The 17,211-nt window shown below is 48.2% G+C and overlaps 1 protein-coding gene across 7 annotated transcripts in view; it reads left to right on the forward strand.

Moving 5' to 3' along the window:
• Positions 1-17,211, forward strand: part of LOC139749641 (uncharacterized) — a 163,617-nt gene that overhangs the window by 61,180 nt on the left and 85,226 nt on the right. For 2 of the 7 annotated variants that reach the window (XM_071663842.1, XM_071663818.1), the window contains exon 5: positions 9,068-9,106. The exons of the other annotated variants lie outside the window; for them this stretch is intronic. The gene's annotated coding sequence lies outside the window, so the exon portion shown is untranslated. The remainder of the gene's footprint in view (positions 1-9,067; positions 9,107-17,211) is intronic. 7 annotated transcript variants of the gene reach the window in all.

Consider the following 17,211-nt stretch of genomic DNA (forward strand, 5'->3'; position numbering starts at 1 on the left):
GGTGTAAGTTATTACAGTGAAGCACTGTACGTGAGGGTGTTCATTGCCAGGCAGTGCCGAGCCACACGGCACCGCTCACGCACGACCAGGCGTCGTTAGCGTTGTCTCGTGGGACACTCGCTGGCCCTCAACCTCTGAACTGGCTGGATGTGAGGAAGTAGCCGTGTTTGGAGGATTTTGAATCTCTTTGAACACAACTGTATGACCCTTGGGTGATGATGACCTGGGTTTTTTGATCTGTCTCTGAAAGGGTCAGGTCGTTAGCCAAGGCTGGTTCCCACCGTCGTGCTCATGGGTCGTGCCGTCGTGCTCCAGGGGCTGGAAACGATATACGAGTCGCCCCTAATGAGTTTAATTAAGATATATGAGCCAAAATGTTCATGGTGATAATCAGTTAAGTGGGAATAAAAGTAATAAATCTTGTATCAGTGTCGGTAAGGATTATGAGTTTTAGGTTCGTCTTTGTTGTGAGTTTTCTTTAGGTTCCTTTAAGAGCTTTAGATGGTCTGGTGTGTGTGTGTTCCCTGACGCCATGTGTCGTGTGAGGGAGGCAAGTCTTATTCCATTAAGCATCATCCTTGGTAAAAAAGACACTGTTAGTCCATAAGCAGCATCCATGGTAGAGAGAGAGAGTGAAATGGTTGTTGTACGAGTGGAAGTCATGCGTCTAAAATGACCAGCCGCTTTTGATCTACTTTCTAAAGTGAGGTTTTGCGAGCAGCTGTCGCAGTGGGGTAGAGGTGAGCTGGCCAGTAGGGTTGTGATCAGCTGATCACAAGTAAACACCTTCCTCGTCCGTCCTGCCCTCGAGACAACACAGAGGAAGGTGAGGGAAACGAGTTTTTCTCCCGTTTGGAATAAAGGTAACTGTTTATGGAGTGTAGTACACGCGAGGCAAGACCTTACATAAGTCAACGGAGCAGCGACAAGTGGTGGGTGGAGCCTGGGAACACCTGAAGGCTCTACTGACTCCTCATGTGATACCACAAGTAATTTCAAAGTAATTCTGAACCCGATATGCAGTGAGGCGAAGACTCATGCGCTCACGTAGCGTCACATGTGTGACATCGCGGATATATTGTGACATCTTTAGACGCTGCTTCTTGTCATGTAACAGGAGAGCTCTGTACTACGTCTTCTACAGAACCTACCTTCTGAATTCGGTAGACTTTAATGCACGGACCCCCGCGAAGGTCCGCGGAAGGCAAGAAGTTGGACTAAACAGTCCGGAGAGACGTAGGTCCGGCCAAGAAGGTCATGGTGTATGGATGGGGAGCATCTTGCTTGATTCTCTAGTCATGTCCTGCAGTAGTAGCTGCTGATTACAGCGTATCCCGCTACTCAGACATACACGTCTCTCCAAATTAAATTTCACACTGACCGAATTCGAATTCTTACCGCATCATGAATAGCGGTAGCCATTCTCTTAACTATCCTTATTATTTCATCCTCTTCATTGATTTATTTTTTTTTTGGGGGGGTAAGGGGGAATGGGGTAATAAAGTTGAAGTACCAAGTTGTGCCTTTCCACAGACCCCGAATGACATTACCACATGTCTTTAAAAACTTACCTTTGGTTTCCAAATGCCTCTTTTATTAGACTCTGATTCGTAAGGTCTTACGTGTCTGTCAGTGTCCAGTGTCTCGAGGAAAGATTATTGATTGCCATAGATTGATGGCTCGAGTAAACATTCCCTAGAAGCAGGAAACGTGTCTTGTGGTCACAACACGGCACACGTGTGGTTGGGGCCTCGCGGCTGCCTAAGTACGGAGGAGCGGGTACCCGGACACTCCAAGGCCATCACCATCACCCAGTTTTTGCTGCCGCTGCTCTGGTCGAGGAGGCGGCGGCGGCTCAACCCAGGAGGGGGAAAAAGTTGATCCTACGGGTGTCGGAACCCTGGGCGGTAGCCGCCGGCGCCGTATTCAGCCAGGCCTTCCAGTATTTAGGGAAGACTCTCGCTCCGGGGCGGTGGCGTCCTGTGGTGTGTGTGTATGTTGCTGGTGGCAGGACTCGTGCTCTGGCCGGTGGGGGTCCTGTGGTCTTGGAGTGGTGGATGTTTCAGTTAGGTCGTGACATCACAGACAGGAAGTTGGAGCTCATTGTTCTCTTCCATTCCCGTGATGAGGCGAGGATACAGTGTCTGAAGCGTGTGTATCTGTGTGTTTCTAAGGCGTGAGGTGTGTATGGTCGTCCAGGTTCATGTGCTGGGAGATGGTACTCGTACCATCCATTCGGTTGTTCATGTGCTGGGAGGTGGTCGTACCGAACGTCCTATTGTCCTGGTTCATTTCCTGGGAGATGGTCGACCCGTACATTTGTTGTCCTCGTTCATGAGCTGGGAGATGGTCGACCCGTGCATTTTGTTGTCCTGGTTCACGTGCTGGAAGATGATCGCACCGTACATTCACTGTGTCGCTCAGGTTCGTGTGCTGGGAGATGGTCGTACCCTACTTTCTATTGCCCAGGTTTATGCGCTAACCACATGATTATGGTTTGTGTGTCAGGTCAGGAGAGCGCGCGTGCGGAGGAAACAACCATCGTACAAATATAAGGATAGAATCGATCACACATAATGGAAGTGGATCCGATGTTAATGACACCTCATTCTATAAACCTGTGGCATATATCCATCAGACATTAGTAGACTTGACGGTTGATTCTGCGAAAAATGTGAAACATATTACATAATGACGAAAGAAGGAAAGTAGAAAATGAGAATTGCAAGGTTGCGTGTTAAGGTCAAGGGGAAGCGGGTCCGCGGCGTCGGCTCACTAGTCATCAGAGGCGACCTTCGGACGGTAGTAAACAAAACGGCCGCCGATCATGCCAAGCGCTTCGTAACAAAATTCATCTCTTGCTTTTCAGTTTCTCTACAAAAAAAGAACACATTTGTTCTGTTTATTTCATAGTATTTTAGTCAACTCTATGGTGATTTTGGTAAGAGAATGTGTAGCCTACGTAGACTGGATGTCTGGGAGTGCGGGAGGCCGTGCACCCCAGGCAGAACGTGACGTCTTGCTGCTGCGCTTCCAGTCCCATCATTACCCCATCAGATACGCATGATGCCTCCTTCATTATGTACTTTATTATACCATTGATTATTAGAGCAACTCCCCTTTCTTACTAGAACCGTTTGATAGTTCTTAGGAAATCGCATTTTTCTTATGTTTGCTGTTGCTGTTTTTATCTATGTTGTCGTTACTGATACTTAGGTGTTTTGCTAACTGCAGTTGTATTGTAGTTCGTAGTCCTGTTCATATCGTTACTTCTACTGTTCTTGTTGCTAGTGTTACTGCCGCTCATGATGTTGGTGCCTGAATTTTGTCTTCATGTTCTATGCAATTTATTTTTGTTATTGTTGCTGTAATTTTTTCTGTTGCTCTTTTTTTCGAAGTTGTTACTGTCATCGTTATTACTACCGTTTCATTTGTGATACTGCATCGTATATTGCTAATGTTTCTGCTGTTGCTGGTACTCTGTAGCTGCTACTATGGCTACGGTTGTTCTTCATCTTGCTCTTGCCCTGTTCCCTTAATGTTGATAAGGCTATCGCTGATATTGTTGGTGTCGTAATTTTGTGGTTGATATTACTGACGATGCGTGTGTTGCTGATGATCCTGATCCGTTGTTACACCTATTGTTGACATTATTCTTGTTACTTTTATTGTGCATTTTGGTAGAGTTTTTGGTGCATTTTGTTCCGGTGTTTTTGCTGTTATAGCTGTGTATGTCGTTGCTGCTGTGGCTGTGGGTGCTGGTACTACTGCTGTTGTTGCTGTGGCTGTGGGTGCTGGTACTACTGCTGTTGTTGCTGTGGCTGTGGGTGCTGGTACTACTGCTGTTGTTGCTGTGGCTGTGGGTGCTGGTACTACTGCTGTTGTTGCTGTGGCTGTGGGTGCTGGTACTACTGCTGTTGTTGCTGTGGCTGTCGGTGGTGCAGTTGTTACTGTGGCTGTCGGTGGTGCTGTTGTTGCTGTGGCTGTCGGTGGTGCTGTTGTTGCTGTGGCTGTCGGTGGTGCTGTTGTTACTGTGGCTGTCGGTGGTGCTGTTGTTGCTGTGGCTGTCGGTGGTGCTGTTGTTACTGTGGCTGTCGGTGGTGCTGTTGTTGCTGTGGCTGTGGGTGCTGGTACTACTGCTGTTGTTGCTGTGGCTGTGGGTGCTGGTACTACTGCTGTTGTTGCTGTGGCTGTCGGTGGTGCTGTTGTTACTGTGGCTGTCGGTGGTGCTGTTGTTACTGTGGCTGTCAGTGGTGCTGTTGTTGCTGCCGCTATGTCGTCCCCCGGGCCAGGTACGGTTGGCCAAGGCCGACCTCTTTTACTTCCACGATGTAGCCTTTGTGGTTAGATACTTGGGCTGGAGTTCTCTTTCCTGATACGAGCTCCTGCACTCTCTAAGCTGTGTATGCAGTTGTGCAACCTTAGGGTCGTTGGCGAAGCAGTTTATTTGTTGTTGCATCCTTTAGCTTTGGGAGGCTGTTTAACATGGCTTTGCAAGCTTTAACGTTAGCGAGGTTGTTTACGTGATCGCACAACCCTTGGTGTTCATAAGGCTGTTTATTAGGTCATGCAGCGTTTAGCGTTGAGTCATAAATGTCTCAAGGTAGGTTTCGTTTGGAAAGTTTATATTCCGAAGTGTGAAGGAAAGACCTTTAGATGTAGGGAAACTCGTGTACACGTATTTACTGCTCTGGGTGTAACTTCTCCAACTGTAATGTCTGTCGCAAGAATGCAGCTTAGTAGAGTGAAAAGTAGATTGTGCTTTCAGATTTGTTGAAATTTATGTTTCCCGTTAACATTGTGGGCATGGGTTGAGGATGCAAGGGATAAAGAAGGGGTTGGGGTTTGATGAGGTGGAGTCTGTGTGTACTTGATCTACCCCACTGAAGTGGGAATGGAGTGATGATAGATAGTTAACGTTACTATACCGAAACTTGATTATTCTGGTTAGACTCAGTTAGTTTGGGTTAGGTTAGAAAGGATTAATTTAGGTTAGGGATAGGTTAGGTTAGATTAGGTTAATCTAGGGTCAGTTTTAGATTGTAAAAACACTGTTCAGCATTTAACGCTAAAATAACAGTATATCATCGTCATAGTTTAGATCAGGTTATTAATTAATTTGTAGTAAGATTTGTGGAAGTTGCGTTAAAGAATACTTTGTTAAAGTTACGAAATGATACTGTAACCTTTGCTTTGTAGATTTTTTTTCTACTTCAAGGATACGCTTGATGAGTTATAAAACAGAGCGTGCACACAGAGCTATACTTCATACCACACACACATGTAAACAAAAAACGCATAAAGATCCAAAAGTCGTTATGGGTCCATTGGCTCAAACGGCCAGGCTAAATTATTGTATGTGTGCCATATTGTTTTATGTACTCTGTCTTGATGGTCGAGAAGTTATTATCATGACTGGTATCATTTATATTCAGAAGTGTACAGAGACGACTGTTCATGGGATTGAATTATTCTTCTTGGGTTTCAGTAGCTTAAAATCAACGTTCTTACCTTTAGATCCTGATGTTTTGATAAACCCAAATGGTATATGGAAGCTAACGAAAGAACAGGTACCACACAACACTACTAACTGTCTTAACCCTAGGTATTGCCTGTGATGGTGCAGTACTGGTATGTACCATCCCTGGCATGTGCCACAGAGGTAGGTAAATGGCACTATCACCCATCAAAGGGGTAGCAGATGACACCATTATCCACCCAGGGGAACAATTGGCATCACCACTCGATCATGGGAGGGCAATAGACGCTATCATCCACCCGGGGGGGGGAGCAAGTGGCATCATCTCCCAACTAGGAGGGACAAGTGGCACCATCACCTAGCCAGGGGGAAAATAACACTATCACCCATCCAGGGGTCAAGTGACACCATCACCTACCCAGGGGGAGCATGTGACACCATCATCTACCCAAGGGGAGCAATTGACATCATCAAACACCCAGGGAGAGCATACAACACCACACAGCCGTGGGGAGCATGTGACACCATCTCACACACATTAGGTGTCTGTGACACCATCATAGCCAGGGGAAGCCTGTGACACCATCACACAACCAGGTGGAGCATGTGACAACACCACACAGCCTTGGGGAGCATGTGACACCATCACACAGCTAGGGAAAGCATGTGACACCATCACACAGCTAGGGAAAGCATGTGACACCATCACACAGCCAGGGAAAGCATGTGACACCATCACACAACTAGGGGGAGCATGTGACACCATCACACAACCAGGGAAAGCATGTGACACCATCACAGCTAGGGGAAACATGTGACACCATCACACAACCAGGTGGAGCATATGACACCATCACAGCTAGGGGAAACATGTGACACCATCACACAGCCAGGGAAAGCATGTGACACCACACAACCAGGGGAAACATGTGATACCGTCACACAACCAGGGGAAGCATGTGACACCATCACACAGCCAGGGGAAACATGTGACACCATCACACACGCAGGGGAGGAAGCAAGTAGCATCACATGACACGCAGGGGGCAGTGTGGGCAAGAGATGCGAGTATGAGGAATCTGAAGACTAAATGTAAACACAGTCAGGTGTCCCGCCCAGCTGTTCCCCAGCCTTACATCCCACCACACAACCACACCAGGACACTTACCACACCAAGTCACGTACCACACCAGGACACTTACCACATCTGGACACTTACCACACATCTAGGACACTTGAGAGAACACGGCCCGAGGCCACAGGCAGACCAAGACTAGGACACAACATACCAGGACACAGCACATTACCTAACACATTCCAGAGCAGGTGGTTGTGTACACTGGGGCTGAGTGGGCACCTGATGAGGCCTGGCCCAGCTGGGGCGGTGCAGGTCACCTGGGGTCCTCCATCCATCACCTGCTAGCTTATGAGATAATGACCTCGTGATGGACCACATCCGCCCTAACTCCCTCCCTCTCACCCCACTATGCTTGTCCTCACCCCTCCTCGCATCTCTCTATTTAAATTCCATGTAAAACTTTTTTCATGTTTTCGTAATTCAACCTGTTTGTGCTCATCTCACTCATCTGCCTATTAAGTTACTGTCTGAATCCTCTTGTATAGTCTACTTGTGTAGATCTAACGTCTCCCTACCCTACCTGTCTTTCTCATCTGTGTTTCAGGACTGTCGAAGTTTTCTCACACAATTTTCAAAGGATGCAGGACTCCCACGGAAGATATTCAGATTTTATTTTCTGGACTCTGTTCAAAGAGGCAAACCAGAGCACAAGGCAGAGGGCCGATTGGTGTTGTGGCCGGCCAGGGGTAGCCACTCAGGGTCGACCCCGCGTTGTGGCGAGGGGCACAGTCTGGCCAGCCAATGGTACGGCTCGTAGTCGACCCAGTGTTGTGGTAAGGGGTACAATTCGGTCGGGCATGGGTACCACTGGGGGGGTCGTCCGCTGATCTACATACAGTAATAGAAATAAGACATGGCATTTCCGGGGTCGACTCTTGTGCTGCCTATCGTTCTGTTGGTGTGGCAGCTGTGGTGGTTGACGGGGGAGGTGAAAGTGTTGTCATCGATGGAGGGATATTTGTCGAACAGTTGCGATGGTTGACGTAAGGAAGGTGAGATGGTGCAAAGATATGATAGAAAGTTTTTGGGGTCACTTGGTTCTGCGACTGTGAGTTGATGTAGGGGAACATGAGGGACTGTTGATGAGTGATGGAAGGTTTTTGTCCAGCTGGTTGTGTGAGGTTTGGCAGAGAATAACTGATAGTTCATTGAGCTTCATGATTTGTTATGATGTCATTAGTGTTAAGAACGTTATAAAACATTAAGAATATCGAACACATTGTTTTTAGACTCCAAGAGAGGAGGTTTGAATATAAAGATGTAGTGAAGAACAAAACTTATTGATTTCAAATCTTACCTTTCAGTTTATGTCTCTGTCTTTTGTTTCTTGCACACCTCTCGTTCAGCGACCAAGCTCTTGCATTCACAATCTTTCACTGTAAAACTTTCTTGTCCACACGAAAGACAATTACATTTAACTCTTAGATTTTTTCCGAGATGCTGACATTTGATTTTAATGGCCCACGAGGAATGTGGAAGGCGTCCTTTGTTTACTTTAATTACATGGTACCCGAGGAATGTCCCAGGGCGGGTCGGGCCCCACGGGCAGGTGGACCAGGTGGCAAGGACGCTCCTGCAGCTCTGGGATGTACAGGATGTTGTTAGGTGCCTCTTACTGCGTGTACCGCTCCACTACCTCTACCAGGTGTACCACCAGTCACTAACCACCAGTAGACCAAGCTCTCGGAAACTACAATTGAAGTAGAAATATGTAAAACGGATTTTCGGAAAACATGGCAGTGAATATCAGTGTGGCAATAGAGGATTCTGGCGTATGGCCACCAAAATTTAAGCTTTTCTAATTTAACTGTCGAAATATCAAGTGTCAAGAACCGTACACAAAATACGTAATACTTTCCGGTAGCTTCAGTGTTGGCGATACAAAGGCGCAGTTCCTTCAGGTACAAGAGTCATTTCTGTCACACCAGATAATTACTGTTGGCCCGACTCCACACCACCCATGCCCGCGCCCTTCTCGCCGGGCTCATTCAGAGCAGGATCAACGTTCAGATCCAGAATCACAGCTGCTGGGCTGCCTCACGCATGAGCAGCAACCCACGAAGAAAGAAGGTGGCTGACGTGGGCGGCATGTGTATGTACTGGAAAGACTTCACGTTAGCGACATGACGTCAGGCAATTAAAGGTCACTCCTGCGATGCCATGGTTCATTTCCTCGTCTATAGTTATACGGATAAACTACCACTTGCTCGGTTGATCACCTGAGTTCAACCGTCAGGCAAAACCTGTTCTGTCTGCCCAGAATTAAAGTACTCAGTTACCGTTTGCGATGTGGTATACACCTCACACCATAACAAAAGTTGGACAGCCTTGATTTCAAAATATTCTCATGATTTCAAAATATTCTCATGATTTGAAGATTCTGTGTCGTCTCTGCTTCATAGAGAGCATAATTTAGCAAGCAGTGTTCATGTCACACTCTCCTTCCACAGATACACAGACGTAATCTTTAGCGGCAGGAGACAATTCAGGCAAGTCATGATATTTTCGTACTATACTCAAGGGCCATAGCAAAAACGAATGTGTAACGGTGAGAGGAGGTTTCATAGAGAGAAGAGGGAGCGGTGATGGGTGATGGAAGCCTTCAGAAAGATGGCAGGGAATGGTGGTGTATCGGCAGGGAAGGGTAGATAGGCGGGAGAAAGTGGTGGCAGGTTTTAGGGGCCTGCATACAGATGGCAGAGAATGCTGGGGAATAAGAGAAAGTTGTGGCCGGTGTTGTGGTTTAGATACAACTTTCTGGGAAGGCTGGTATGTTCTGAAAGGCCCTTACCTTATGGGCGGGAGCTGTGGTGAGTGGTAGGTGCCTACATGCGAGTAAAAGAAAATGCAGGGGCTCGCAAACAGATGGCGGATACCAGGTTGGGTACGAGTGGTGGTTGGGATATACACACAGGTGAAGGTGAATGCTGTTGGGTGTTAGGGGTCTCTCGGTAAATGTGAGGGAGCAGTGGCTGGTTAGGAGTCTGCCTGCATTCATGTAGGAGTGGTTGGTGTCCGCAGCCCAGAGATAGATGGGAGAGAGTGCCTGTAGCTTGAGTCCACAGACGGACAGAATGGCGTTTAAGTAGCCACAGGCGCAAAGGAATTCAAACAGCTACACATCATTGTGGCTTTTCGGGGCTGTTGATGAAAGAAGAGGTCAGGGAGAACCAGCTTAATGTGGAGAGAGTAGGAAAGCAAATTAATAACCTCACGAGCATCGCCCTAAGTTTTTTTTTTTTTTTCTAAACTACGGAGACGTTAATCACGTCAGTTGTGGACTTAGTGAATGAGTCTTGTCTATTCTAACGTACTGGTGTGTTGCTCACATCTGCTCTTATCAGTAAAGCAATCCATGTGTTGACATACGGGAGGAAGTTCTGGTGGATGATGGAACCCACACATTGATAAGGGCAGTTTTTGAAGGTTTTGGGATCCACAGTGATAGGATATTTTAGGCTTACAGTGGGATGAGAGGGAATGTGTTTGTGTGTGTGTGTGTGTGTGTGTGTGTGTGTGTGTGTGTGTGTGTGTGTTTTAGAGTTTAAACACAATTGAAAGGAAAATATTTTCGCTGCAGCGGCTCACACACATCAATTTTTGCCGCAGACGTGAGAAAATTCTGCTATGAGTGGAAATGGTGGGTGGTGGGGCCCACAGGAGTATGGGTGTAAGTACCGGTAGGTAGAGAGGCCCCACAGAGAGACGGGTGGGTGTGCTGTTGGGTGATAGGGCTCATAGAGAGATGGGTGGGTGTTTGAGGTTTACAGGCAACTGGAAAGGATTGCTGTTGGTCATCAGACCTCACAGACAGTGAAAGTGTTAGCTGATATTAGCAGCCCAGAGAGGAGCAACAGCCAGTGTTGGAGCTCCCTGACGAACGAAAGGGAATGCAGTTGTCTGGCATCCACAGACGGATGCTGATGGATGCTGGTGGACAATAACAAGGAGCGATGGTGGGTGCTTGGAACCACACGAGAGAGTCTGGGAGGTAGGGGCCCACAGCCGAGTAGGAGGGAGGCAAGAGGCGTGGGCCCAGCTACAGGCCTTACACCACCACGGCAAGATAATGTTCCGTTCCGCTTATTGCACACGCTCACCCGTGGTTCTTTCTTGAACACAGAGTCGCCCCCCCCTCACGCTCCCTGATACAGAATTGCTCCCTCATACAAAGTCGCTCCCTCATACAGAGTAGCGCCCTCATGATTGCTGATACAGAATTGCTCCCTCATACAGAGTAGCGCCCTCATGCTCCCTCATACAGAATTGCTCCCTCATACAGAGTAGCTCCCTCACGCTCCCTGATACAGAATTGCTCCCTCATACAGAGTAGCGCCCTCATGCTCCCTGATACAGAATTGCTCCCTCATACAGAGTAGCGCCCTCATGATGGCTGATACAGGAACGCTCTCCCTGCCACCTGATGGAGACTTGTGTGGAATCCTGGACCATTACACGAACATTTTCTACCTCTCCCTTTAAGTGAGGGAGAATGTAAAGGGAGATTGTGACGTTTTTGCTTTGATTGGATGTCCTGCAGCAAACCAATATTTTATAGATATGATTTATTTGAAACGGATTTTGATTGTAATGATAAGGATTATATTACTTAACATTTTTAGATATCTAACTTTTTTGGTAAAGGTTTTTTATATAATTATTATTTCTCTTTTGGAATTTTAGAAAAGTTGATAAAAATCCGCCGCTAATGACCTTTGGTGTTAAAGCGGCAGATTATTCTCAATAATCAATAATCAATCATGCCACCTGATGCAGACGCTCCCTGACGCAAGGTGATGATGACCCCTGACGCAAGGTGATGATGACCCCTCATGCTCCCTGACGCAAGGTGATGATGACCCCTCATGCTCCCTGACGCAAGGTGATGATGACCCCTCATGCTCCCTGACGCAAGGTGATGATGACCCCCTCATGCTCCCTGACGCAAGGTGATGATGACCCCTCATGCTCCCTGACGCAAGGTGATGATGACCCCCTCATGCTCCCTGACGCAAGGTGATGATGACCCCCTCATGCTCCCTGACGCAAGTGATGATGACCCCTCATGCTCCCTGACGCAAGGTGATGATGACCCCCTCATGCTCCCTGACGCAAGGTGATGATGACCCCCTCATGCTCCCTGACGCAAGGTGATGATGACCCCTCATGCTCCCTGACGCAAGGTGATGATAACCCCCTCATGCTCCCTGACGCAAGATGATGCCCCTCATGCTCCATGACGCAAGTGATGATGACCCCTGACGCAAGGTGATGATGACCCCTCATGCTCCCTGACGCAAGGTGATGATGACCCCTCATGCTCCCTGACGCAAGTGATGATGACCCCTGACGCAAGGTGATGATGACCCCCTCATGCTCCCTGACGCAAGTGATGATGACCCCTGACGCAAGGTGATGATGACCCCTCATGCTCCCTGACGCAAGGTGATGATGACCCCTCATGCTCCCTGACGCAAGTGATGATGACCCCTGACGCAACGCAAGGTGATGATGACCCCCTCATGCTCCCTGACGCAAGTGATGATGACCCCTGACGCAAGGTGATGATGACCCCCTCATGCTCCCTGACGCAAGTGATGATGACCCCTGACGCAAGGTGATGATGACCCCTCATGCTCCCTGACGCAAGTGATGATGACCCCTGACGCAAGGTGATGATGACCCCCTCATGCTCCCTGACGCAAGTGATGATGACCCCTGACGCAAGGTGATGATGACCCCCTCATGCTCCCTGACGCAAGTGATGATGACCCCTGACGCAAGGTGGTGATGATCCCTCATGCTCCCTGACGCATGTGATGATGACCCCCTCATGCTCCCTGACACAGCTAAGACGCTAGCTCCCCCTCCCACCAGCTCTTCCCCTCCCCTCCCCTCCCCTCTCCCACCAGCAGCTACTCCCCTCTCCCCCACCCACTAGAATCCACATTTAAATGGGTGGTCACGTGGGGATAAAGGAATGGACTGGATCTTCTCCCACCTGCATATTCCCTCCCTCACCCCCTCCCCGCCCGTATCTTTCCCTCCCTTCCCTCTTTCACCCGCATCTCCCCCCTCCCTCCCACCCGCATCTTTCCTCCCCTCTTCTCCCCCACCCGTATCGTTTCTTCCCTCCCTCTCCCCCTCATCCTCCCACGTGCCTATCCCGGCTATCTGGAACACCTGACCACCACATCCTACCACTTCTGCCACATGATTCACCCTACTGTTTAGTACTACCCTCCCGACCCCTCCATCGTCCTGCACCCACTCATCCCCAGCTGACTCCCTCGCTCCTCCTCCTGACTCCCTCTCCACCTTCGTTCACCTCCTCCCTGGGAGGGAACAAAGCCAGGGGAGTGTGTGTGTGTGTGTGTGTGTGTGTGTGTGTGTGTGTATAGTGAAGGTTGGTCACGCAAGCCCCGCTGATCGACCAGTGGCCCCTGATGTGCTGCCTGCGTGCTCTGGTCACGCCACAACCCACCCGCAGCACCACCTTCCATGGTTACCCCAACACCCCCGCCTTATTACCCCCTCCATAGTGACCCCCTACCCCAACACCCCGGCCTAACTACCCCCTCCATAGTGACCCCTACTCCAACACCCCGGCCTAACTACCCCCTCCATAGTGACCCCTACCCCAACACCCTGGCCTTACTCTATCTCCATGGTGACCCTCTACCCCCACACCCCCGGCCTGACTACCCCTTCCATAGTGACCCTTACCCCAACACCCCGGCCTTACTACCCCCTCCATAATGACCCCTACCCCAACACCCCGACCTTATTACCTCTCCATGGTGATCCTGCCCCCACACCCCCACCTTACTACCCCCTCCATAGTGACCCCTACCCCAACACCCCAGCCGTATTACCCCTCCATGGTGACCCCTACCCCACACCCCAGCCTTACTACCCCTCCATGGCGACCCTTGCCCCACACCACCGCCTTGCTATTTTTTTCATTTTCTGATCCCGTTGGTCAAGCTGGGAAGAGGCACAGGTTGTTGGACCGGGGACGGTGCGTTTGAGAAGTGTCAAATAGTTATGTTGTACATATGCTTGGTGTGCACATGTATGGTGTACACATGTATGATGTGGGGTTTGTGTAGAGGGTGGGGTAGGTATCCTGGGTGGACTGTGTGTGTGTGTGTGTGTGTGTGTATGTGTGTGTGTGTGTGTGTGTGTGTGTGTGTATGTGTGTGTGTGTGGTGAGGTTCTTTGTTGTTTTGATACACATCGACAGATGATTCTCAGGCTCCGTGTGAAGTAGATATGTACCACAGTCGTGTTGCTCTCCAGGTATTTGATGTGTCCTGCTTCCTGTCGTATATTTTTGTATTGCTTCCCTTAAGTATGGACTAGTTGGCCATGTCTTACGTCACTGGTGTCGTTCTTCGGTAGTTCCGATGCATTGGTGTCGTTCTTCGGTAGTTCCGATGTATCGTTGTTGTTCTTCTGTAGTTGCGATATCTCGGTGTTGGAGGTGACGTGTGTGGGTAATGGGAAGTAGGCCAGTATGGGAAGGACTAATAACCTTTAACAGGTGTCATTGTTACCCCTCCAGCAGGTGCTAGGATCTGCTCAGGTTGGTCAGGGCTGCGTTGTGTGGCGGTGTACTGCCCCTGATATGTTATACTGTGAGGCAAGATCTTACACCATGCGCCAGAGTAGGTACGCCACACTGACCCAACACTGGGTGGGAGGAGGGAGCCTCGAGCATACACCCCCAACACGTATACACACGACCAACCTGACAGTCGTTCTTGTGAAGAGCGACGGTCTTCTTGGTTTCTGGCCTGGCTACCCTCCATGGTAACACCTTCTCCTCCTCCTCCTCCTCCACCGTCTTACCCCGGTCTTAGTACCCTCCACGTTGCGCCCCACCGCCACACACGCTGGGGTTACAACCATCTTTTGTGATCCCCCCCCCCCCCCCCCCCCGCAATCGCTACGCCCTGGCGTTACAACTCTTCCCCCCCGCCTCTACACTCCATGGTACCAGCCCCACACCTGGCCTTGCTACACTCCCTCCCCCCTCGCTGCTGCGCCAGGTCACCCCCTGCAAACCTGTCTTGTGTCTCGTGGTGGAGTGATGCAATCATGGACATTATGTTGTTGTAGGATTAAAGTTAAGTGGTGTCTTGTAATCACAGGTCAATATTAGAAACTTTGAGATTTCGTGGCGAGCATGTAATTCCAGGATGCGCTCTGTTTAACAGTGACAGAGAAAACGGAGTAGGAGGTGGTGTCTTACTGGTAATGAAAGTTAATTCTGCTCTGGAAAATGACGTAGGTGTTAACAATATATCGAGTCCATTTTGTGGATATTTATAGGATGATAACGGTATGATTAGTTCGCCATTCCCCCAACGAGGGCAACAGAGGTAGATGAGACGACCTTATCACTAGGTAGCACAATTTTGACACGAACCCCAAGACTGTTTCCAAGGATGATTTGACCATAGTGGTATCGAACCGGGAGAACCACTTTTTAGTATCTCCAGGCATGAAGTGACGGAGCATGTGTGCCAGTCCATACTACACAGTCATATTCTAGAAGTAAGCCAAAATGATGGTATAGTTAGAGAGAAAGATCCTTCGTATCTAAGAAAATAGTAAACAAAAAAAACTCGAAGATGTGGAATAGCCAGCACGATAGAATAAGGTAAATAAATTTGCTTAGAAAAACTAAAAACTTATACATCTGAGAAATTATCAGTTGGTAGCGTATTGCTGAAAAAAGGGAAAGAATCCTTAAAGAATTAGATAGTTTGCTTGTAGTAAGATGACATCATGCATTGATTATGGAAAACGGCGACCTTGCTCAAGGAAATGAAACATGAGAGATCTTGTGATATCCTTTGTCCATATTTACCACTGTATACAGCTCATGATCTAGTTCTAGCCCCACTGCTATCTGAGGAGAACATCGTAAAACTTATTGATGTATGTCTTCAAGATGTATTGTCAGAATAAGATGGAGTGAAAACTATAAAATGGCAATTCTTGATTAGTTTAATACAATAACAATGAAAAGTTAAAACTAAGATAACTTAGTCCTTGAATGCTCTTTACGGCAACACCAATATTCTATAATAATAATAATAATAATAATAATGATAATAATAATGATAATAATAATGGTAATAGTGATAATAATAGTAATGATAAATGATAATGATAATAGTAATCAAATGCAGATCTTAGCTCTTTTCAGTGTCGTAAACGATGTGCATCACCTTACGTCTAAAAACACCTTAAATAAATCACTAACTGCATTACTTAACATAATGCAATTTGTGGTAGATATATTATCCCTTTTTTTCTTTATTGGGAAGTTTTAAGACCAATGTACCGTGTGGACGGCTCTCGCGTACCACCAGAAGGGAAGAAACCATTACTGGTGAGTAACTAACGCAAGGTCGGAGCGCCAAGTGTGAAGCGTACAATGCGTCGGTTCAGCAATGACCCAATAAAAGACCCGCCATCGAACGGACGAACAAAAACGCATGACAGACGAAAGACGAATTATATCCAGTGAAAAAAAGATGTATATAGTAACGAACGAACTAGGAGAAAAGATCATCAGCTTCTGGAGAAAGGAGTAACGAAACGAAACCAGCGAAAGATGGACAAAAACGGAGTGGGGGGGGGGGGGCAGTCTCGGGAGGGGAGGGACTGTCCTGGGAGTGGAGGGGGCGTTTCTGGGTAAAATGTGGGTGTGATGATGTAGTGTTGTTGTGGGGCAACCACGGTCCACTGAACACCTCCCGGCACACACACACACACACACACACACACAGTCAGCCAAGACACAGGAGGATCAGATACACAACAAGTCACATCTTCTGGACAATATATTGATTAGTCTTTTTTTTCAAATTCGGGATTAGATCTCGTTATACTGGAGTTGATTCAACCCTCCGTGTTCTAGTAGACCAACCAGGTCTGTATGGATGCCATGCACAACCGTGCGGATGATTACAACCGCCAGATGATGACGGTTGAGGTGGAGGTTGCAGTCAACCTGTTATGCTTTGTTCATATACACAGGAGGGAGATAGCGTCCCTGTTGATGTATACCCTTACCTCCGCGTGTGTGTTACCTGTTACGGTACTCAGGATGGACTCTGATAATTCCACCCTAATAATTCCAGACTTTTTAGGAAATAATTAACTCCCAAAACTTTGCCGTTCGTAACACGATCTCTTGAGCCCACAAGTGAATTCATTCCACTTGTCTGTTTATTGGAAGTTGTTGATAAGTTCGGTCCAAGCGAGGCGTTGCGGTGGGGCCCATGGCAAGTATGTGGGACAGTTGATTATAAATAATAAATCCGTCTGCTGGCGTGGCAGCGGTGAATGAACGCGCCCGCGACGCGTCGCCACCCAACTTGGCGGGAAAACCCGCGATGCCTCCTTTGTCTTGGTCAGCTGGTCTGGTCGAGTGTCACGACGTTACCACACCATCCGATGCTATGACGACGTTACCACTCCATCTGTTGCTATGACCACGTTACCACTCCATCTGTTGCTATGACGTTCCACTCCATCTGTTGTTATGACAACGTTACCACTCATCTGTTGTTAT

The sequence above is a fragment of the Panulirus ornatus genome, chromosome 1, assembly GCF_036320965.1.
Source record: "Panulirus ornatus isolate Po-2019 chromosome 1, ASM3632096v1, whole genome shotgun sequence".
In the NCBI taxonomy this organism is placed as follows: Eukaryota; Metazoa; Arthropoda; class Malacostraca; order Decapoda; family Palinuridae; genus Panulirus; species Panulirus ornatus.